The following is an 8759-nucleotide window of genomic DNA, read 5'->3' as shown; positions in this document are numbered from 1 at the left end:
AGGGGTAGGGGCTGTGGTGTGAGTCAGTGTGTTTTGTTGCTGTGATGTGTGTGTGTGTGTTAAGGGGTTTGGGTAGGGGCTGTGGTGTGAGTCAGTGTGTTTTATTGCTGTGATGTGTGTGTGTGTGTGTGTGTGTGTGTGTGTGTGTGTGTGTGTGTGTGTGTTAAGGGGTTTGGGTAGGGGCTGTGGTGTGCGTCAGTGTGTTTTGTTGCTGTGATGTGTGTGTGTGTGAGTGTGTGTTAAGGGTTTTGGGTAGGGGCTGTGGTGTGAGTCAGTGTGCTTTGTTCATGTAGTAGAGAGGTTATGTGTGTGTGGGGGGAGAATGGTGTAAGTTTGCATGCAGTAATACCACAAAATTCAAAATCTCTGGTGTGCGAGATTTTGAATTTCGAGGTTTTGAGTTTTTGTGGTTTTGTGGATTCGACTTTCTGGGCTCAAAATACTGAAATTCAATATTCAATATTCTGAGCTTCTGAAGTGAATCCAAATATATCTATATCTATATCTATATATATATATATATATATATATATATATATATGTATATCTATATATATTTATATGTATGTGTATATATGGGTCTACTTCATTTCACCTAACTTCCAATTCACTGACTTTCATTTCACTGACCCCATTTCACTGAAATTTCATTTGACCGACACTTCATTTCACTGACAGTTCATTTGACTGACAAGTATTATTAGCAAGAAAATGGAATATGCCCCCTTCCCCACTGTAGTGCGACCCTGGAGTTAGAATATATAGTTGGGGGTGTGTGGGGGGCACAGCCCCACACAACTGGGGGTGTGGGGGGTGAAGCCCCCCACTTACCTTTCTTTTACTAAGCAATATTATATCAAAACTTAACAATATCATATGAAATGAAGTGGGGCGCTGCGCCCCCACACCCCTAACTATATATTATAACTCCAGGGTCGCACTACAGTGGGGAAGGGGCATATTCCATTTTCTTGCTAATAATACTTGTCAGTCAAATGAACTGTCAGTGAAATGAAGTGTCGGTCAAATGAAATTTCAGTGAAATGGGGTCAGTGAAATGAAAGTCAGTGAATTGGAAGTTAGGTGAAATGAAGTAGACCCGTATATATACATATATATATATATATATATATATATATATATATATATATATATATATACATGTATGTATATATATATATATATATATATATATATATATATATATATATATATATATATATATATATATATATATACATATATATATACATATACATACATGTTTATATATTTTATGTGTGTGTGTGTGTGTGCGTGTGTTAACCTTTACACATTTTTGGTATGTACTACTGCTGTTAATTCTTCTGGGGTTTCTAACTTACTGTTATGTTGTTTGAATGTGTAACACTGCCTTTATGCAGATATGGGGCTTTTCTGAAGAATTTTAGGATTTGTCCTGGAAGGCTGAAGTTCTGTAGTGTCAGCTGAATGCTAAGGACTGCTTTGTGCCTTTAGGGCAAGGTGCTAAGAGGCGTGTTGTTTATCTCCATAATTTTGAAGTTCTGACAGGAAAATATTGCATTTTGTTTCACCTTTTTCATCATTTCTATGATATCTTCTTCTGATTTAACACTGCTATAGCCATTTTTATTTTTAAAACATGATTACTATATTTGCATTTTCTGTGGAGATTTTTTTTTCATTTCTGACAAGGAAAACTAAGTAAATGTTTATCTGTGCTGTTTTAAAAGTTTCTGTTTAGTTTAATGTCATATGTTTGATTTTTTGTCACTATTTAGGCAAATAAATTTTACTTAGTGTTGTGACTTTGTGTGCTGCTGTTTACTGTGTAGCCTGCAGGACAAGGCTTGGTACAAACTCTTGCGTATTATGTACAGTTTAGCTCTATTTGCTGTGCATGACACCGTTTTTTGTTTGTAATACTGCTGCCCTTAATAATGTCAGCGTGCTCTTCTGCCTGGTGGTTTTACCCTGGGTTGATGTATTATGTACAGTTTAGCTCTATTTGCTGTGCATGACACCGTTTTTTGTTTGTAATACTGCTGCCCTTAATAAAGTCAGCGTGCTCTTCTGCCTGGTGCTTTTACCCTGGGTTGATGTATTATGTGCAGTTTAGCTCTGTTTGCTGTGCATGACACCGTTTTTTGTTTGTAATACTGCTGCTCTTAATAATGTCAGCGTGCTCTTCTGCTTGGTGCTTTTACCCTGGGTTGACGTATTATGTACAGTTTAGCTCTATTTGCTTTGCATGACACCGTTTTTTGTTTGTAATACTGCTGCCCTTAATAATGTCGGCGTGCTCTTCTGCCTGGTGCTTTTACCCTGGGTTGACGTATTATGTACAGTTTAGCCCTGTTTGCTGTGCATGATACCGTTTTTGTTTGTAATACTGCTGCCCTTAATAATGTCAGCATGCTCTTCTGCCTGGTGCTTTTACCCTGGGTTGATGTATTATGTACAGTTTAGCTCTATTTGCTGTGCATGACACCGTTTTTTGTTTGTAATACTGCTGCCCTTAATAATGTCAGCGTGCTCTTCTGCCTGGTGCTTTTACCCTGGGTTGATGTATTATGTGCAGTTTAGCTCTGTTTGCTGTGCATGACACCATTTTTTGTTTGTAATACTGCTGCTCTTAATAATGTCAGCGTGCTCTTCTGCCTGGTGCTTTTACCCTGGGTTGACGTATTATGTACAGATTAGCTCTATTTGCTGTGCATGACACCACTTTTGTTTGTAATACTGCTGCCCTTAATTATGTCAGCGTGCTCTTCTGCCTGGTGCTTTTACCCTGGGTTGACGTATTATGTACAGTTTAGCTCTGTTTGCTGTGCATGACACCATTTTTTGTTTGTAATACTGCTGCCCTTAATAATGTCAGCGTGATCTTCTGCCTTGTGCTTTTACCCTGGGTTGATGGATCCTGCTATGTCTGCCCTAGGGTTGCCACCTTTTTAAATGCCCAAAGTGGGACATTTTTGGTACAAATGTCAGATTTTGCAGGGTGAAATATACCCATGGCCAGTACAAAGGACAGAACTTTACTTTTTTGCCTAAGTAAAAGCTTATTCTTGTAGTATTTTAGTTGCTTATTCTGTTTCTTATAACATTTAGGTGTTTCAGATACAGAATAACTGTTTTATGCAACTATTACATAAAATATAGGAAATAATTTTGCCCTAAAATCTCAGGATATTTGCCATTTTTACAATTTTTTTGCAGGACACAACTGCCCAAAGAGGGACTGTCCGTCGCAAAGAGGGACAGGTGGTAACCCTAGGCTGCTCCCACCATCATATTCAGTTGCACCAACGAGAAAAACAAATAACAAAAACTTGCCTCAGCCTATGGTATGTGAATCTGTTGTTGCTTTCAGCCAGCCCACAGACTATTTAACTTTTTTTTTTTTTTTTTTTTTTGAGCCTGCAGCTGTTTATGGTATGGAATTCAGTTACATTCTCTAGTGCTATTACATTACCTGGTTCAAGTATTGCAGAACTAAACCTTTTAGGTTCAGGAGAAGTCTGAGGTAAAAAGAAAACCCTTGCCAGACATAGTACTTTGTCCCTTAATGTATTCATAATAAGGAAAAGCAGATGCTTCACTGCATAACAGTCAGGTTATTACCATGTACAGAGCTGATGTTGTTTCCTTAGCTAAGAGTGTTTTACATTCACTTAATGTTGGAGGTTATACCCCTATTCAGAATGACTAAAAGGCTACCTTCTCTAGAGATCAATCTAACACTACAGGAATTGATGGACACTCAGAAAACTCCAGACTGATTCTTTCAAGGTGAACAGGTTTAACAACTCAAGCAAGTGTTCACCTTTCCACAGGTGCTAGGTCTGGAAGCAGTCTGGAGCTACACCAGAGATTGGCAGAGTTTATGTTCTTATTGAGGTTGAGATTGCAAATGATTTGGCTGTTCTTCCTCTGTTACTGGCCTTACAGGATTTCTGTACCACAGCATGTAAATCTTTTTTGGCTTGTGAACTAGTTCCTAAAAAAGGCAGTGAGGAAATACAATGTGTTCTCTGATGCTACAGCTTACTTTGCTCCTTTGCCAGCTGACCAAGCTGCAGTTTTTCCAGATGCCACCTCTAACAAGAGAGCATTGGCTTCTTCTAACCCTACACTGCCAGACACAATTGGCAAGTGGTTAGAATCTCGGGGAAAATTTGGCTCACTCTAGTAATTTAGTCTTTAGAATTTTACCTTATTAAGGCTTCTTGTGGAAATTTATTTTGCATTCTGCTTACAGTTTAGATAGATTTGATGTATCTTTGCCTGCTGAACAGAAGTGTTATATGAATGAGATTATTTCTAATGTGACTCAGGTTTCAAAACATGCTTTGAGAAGTGTTGGAAAATGTGGATGCAATTTCTAGAAATTCAGCCACTTCTGTTGTATTGAGAAGGTTTGCATGGTTACATAACTAGAATTTTTTTGATGATTTAAACAATGAGATTTTGAATGCTACTTTAAGTTCTGAATTTGTGTTTGGTCCTGTGGCTACCAGTATTCTCAAAGAATGGGTTGATAGAGGTAAACTGATACATGGGATTTCTAGAATATTTTGTATTCCCAGGTTCTTCCCTGGCAAAGTATACAAGACAAATAAACATTCCATCCCAACAGGAGTCATGGTACCAAGAGGATAATGCTCTCAAACCAAATAAAAGGGATTCCTTTCCCAAAAAAAGGTCTTTCATTGCTAAAGCATTGTGCCAAGATTCAGGGCATCCTTTCCCATAATTTTGTCCCTCCTCCCATTTTCCCTCCCCCTGGCTGTCATTCAACCTAGCAGATTGGCCATAAATAGTCTCATACAAGTGGGTACTGAAAATAATTCAGTGAGGATACTCTTGGTAGTGAACAGAAAATCCTTTCTTCCCTTTAAGGAAATGCCCCTGCACCTGCCAGTCAGGGCACACCTGTTCTGTCCATTGCTCCTTCATAAGTTACAAGCAGGGCTATAGAACCATTTTCTGCACCACAAAAAGGAAAAGGATTTTACACTAGAATGTTTTTAGTCACCATAAAAGAGCTATAATGGATCCCAATGTTAGATTTGCCATACCCGAATACATTTTGGAATGTGCCCAAATTCAAAATGCTCACACTGTCCTTCAGATTGTCCTCCCCTTTCTTCTAGACTATTGTTCCATGGATGCTTATCAACACATTCCAGTTGCTCCCAGATTCAAGTTGAACCCACAATAGTCCCCCCTACCCTCACAAAGAATTGTCTTCCTGGGGTGTATGATGTACACAGAAAACAGTACAGTACTTTGTAGCAGAAGACAGAGTCCTTACTTTTCAGAATATTTTCAGGGATTTCTCTCTTCAAGAAGCTGTCTCCTCAACAGATTTTCTCAAAATTCTAAGCCTCATGGCATCAATGACCTCATAAAAGCAGTGGCCAGAGTCCACATGAGAAAGATGAGTAATATTTATTATTTATTTGCAGTTTGTTTGCCAGGATGGTCCACTGGGCCATGAGGAGCCCGTTTTCAATGGAGTCCTGGGGAGAAGTAGAGATATTACACTATACATGGTTACACGATTACAAATATACAACAATTATAAAAATACACAGTTACAAAGTTACAAAATTTGGCATTTGCAAGTGCAAATTAATACAGTGCATTAAAAAGAATTAATTTCAGACAAATTAAAGTTCAATATAGAATGTGGCGACCCCTAAAAGCTGAAAAGACAAACAACAACAGCATAGAATGCTAGTTCCTGAAGTTTTTTTTTTTTTTTTTTTCAAAACAAGTTTATTGTTTTAACATATAAGAGAAATATCATAACAATTTAATACAAATAATTAAAAATAGGTATTATTATAATATTCAACAAAACAACTAAAGTATTTACAAAGACATCCACTACAATCAGATCAATTAATTAAACTAAAATACTGTGCTATTGAAATTAGAATTTTTTTAACAAATTTTGTAAATTATCCCATACAATATAATGTGATGTTTTTCTAGTTGTTCTCATTCTAATTGTGCTTATTTCCATATGACACATTATATTCATAACATTTTTAAATTCATTGAACGAAGGAGGTGTATCTGAAATCCAATTTCTAGTTATTATTTTCCTAGCCACTGCTAGGATAGACCATAACAAGGGAAGCTTAATCTTTTTAACACATTGAGGTACAGGTGTGTTGAATAATATAAGAGACTTAGAAATAATGAAATTATCTGTAAAAGAGCCTGCAAAAATTCATTAATTGACTTCCAGTATTCTTTCAACTTCATACAGTCATAAAACATATGAGCCCAGTCAGCATTAATTTCTACATTACATCTCTTACATAGATTATCTTTATTATTAATTTTATTCATCATCAAAGGTGTATAAACAGATCTATGCAAAAATTTCCATGTATAAAGTCTCCAGACAATGGAAGATGTAGTTCTATAAGCAGATTCCAATATATATTGTTTATCTTGTTGAGTTGGTGGGTCCCCATTAATAGAGGTGAAATAATTCCAGTATGAATCTACATTGTAAAAAGTTTCTTGTCTGATAATTTTATGTATATATGAAAGTTTACCTTTATCAGAAACTTTATGCTGTAAATTTATTATCAAGTAATCAATCAGTTTTGGAATAGATTATTTAACTGTTATAGACATTAGATCTATTCTATCAATGAGATGTTGTCTAAAGATCTGAACCTCTAACCAGCAAGTTTCTCTTAGATCAAATTCTTGTTTTAAGAAATCTAGATTTTTAACTTTATTATCAGATATCAGCTGATACCAGTACTTTAGATTATTATCTATAGCTAAATGAGCTCCTTCAGAAGTAGATGACATAAGCATACCCTGAGTATAAATTATAGGGAATACAATAAAATTCCATTCCCTATACTTAGGGTGCATGAATATAAAGTTACAATAACTAATAATAATATTTAATGGGTAACAGACCATATGTTTAGGTGTAATAGGTGAAGTACAAAATTCCTTTAGCAACCACAACATGGAGTTATTTATAATCATATTTTTGTGTGTTAAGGAGATTTTCATGAAGTGCATACTAATTAGCTCCCAATAATCTTTCCATTTTGCGACATATGACCGATCTATTAATAAAGTAATAACTTTTATAATAGAAGAGATAATATATAAATTAAAGTCTGGAAAAGAAATACCCCCTTGAGACCAGCTATTAGTATGTTTCTTTAATGCAATCCTAGGTCTATTAGGTGCCCATAAGAAATTTAACATTAGTGTATTCAGTTTCTTGATAGTTATTTTGTAGGTGAAAGTATTATTGATTGTATTAAGTATAAAATCTTGGGGAATATTATCATTTTAATAATTGTAAGTCTCTCCTCCATAGTAAAACACATATTATTCCAGGTATTAAATAGATTTTGTATATTAAGAAAACAGGTATTATAGTTATTATATATAATAGATTTAATATCTTTAGATAGTATTATACCTAAATAAGTTATCTGACCTGAGTTGGGTACATATTTAGTAAAATCACTAAAGAGAATATTTTTTCGTGTATATATAGGTAGTATTTTAGTTTTTTCTTCATTGAATATTAAACCAGAAATACTTTTAAAATTCATCATTTTATCAAATAAAGACTGCATAGAAGAATTAGATCCTGCTGATGTAATTAGAACATCATCTGCAAAAGTTGAATTTTGATGTTGTATTTTCTTCTATTTCAAAACCCTCTATGTCAGTACTGTTTCTAATCAAATTAGCCCAAGGCTCCATTACTAAAGTGAATAATAGTGGAGAAAGTGGACATCCTTGCTTTGTACCTTTAAGAATGGGTATTTTTGTGAAACATATGTTCCTACCTTAATATAAGCCAGCGTTCCTTTGTATAAATGCTCAATTAAATTTACAAATGCATCAGAGAAATTTGTGCATTTCAGTAAGGTAAACAGATAGTCCCAACTTACTGAATCAAATGCTGAACCTATATCAAGACTAATAAGTGTTAAATCTTTCTTTTTCCTATTTGCAAAATCAATTAATGTTAAAGTTCTTCTTATATTATCAAAAGTATTTCTATTTACAATGAAGCCCGTCTGATCTAGGTCTATAATGCCGGGGATAATTGTCTTCAATCTATCAGCAAAAATACTCATAAACATTTTATAATCAACATTAAGTAATGAGATGGGTCGATATGAAGAACATCTAGTTGGATCTTTATTAGGTTTTAAAATTGGTGAAATAAATGTATATTGCCAAGATGGGGGTTATTAACTCAGTTTGGGCCAGAATAAAAACCTTATGTATTAATGAATATGTAGTTTTAGAAAGGATTTTATATATCTCTGGTATAATACCATCATTACCCGGTGCTTTGTTTGATTTAAGCTTATTTATTTGTGTAATAACTTCTGTATATGAAATACTCTTGTCCAATAGTTTAATCTGTTGTTTATTAAGCTTTTTATTCATGTTTGTGGTTATAAACTCCTTTATTTTATCTTTAGGTTCCATGTTAATGTTGTTATGGTTAATCTTGTGAAAGTGATTTCTAAATTCATCCAGTATTTCTGGTATTCTAGAAACATTCTTCTTTTTCCTTAGAGAAAAGATTTCTTTGATATGGTTTTGTTTATTCAATCTTTTTGTTTTATTTTTAAGTCTATGTAAGTATTTGGGGCTTATTGAATAAGACAAAACTTGTATTTCTCTAAAGTTATTTTAACTTTATGAGTTAAAATTTCTTTGTATTTCTCATTTAG

The 8759-nt window shown here is 34.5% G+C and overlaps 1 protein-coding gene across 1 annotated transcript in view; it reads left to right on the top strand.

Moving 5' to 3' along the window:
• Positions 1-8759, top strand: part of LOC122790465 (cilia- and flagella-associated protein 157-like) — a 1902466-nt gene that overhangs the window by 1686171 nt on the left and 207536 nt on the right. The window lies entirely within an intron of this gene.

Source organism: Protopterus annectens, chromosome 16.part0, assembly GCF_019279795.1.
Source record: "Protopterus annectens isolate FY-2018-M chromosome 16.part0, PAN1.0, whole genome shotgun sequence".
NCBI lineage: Eukaryota > Metazoa > Chordata > Ceratodontiformes > Protopteridae > Protopterus > Protopterus annectens.
The sequence above is the reverse complement of the archived record's forward strand: the minus strand, read 5'-3'. Positions and strand labels throughout refer to the sequence as shown.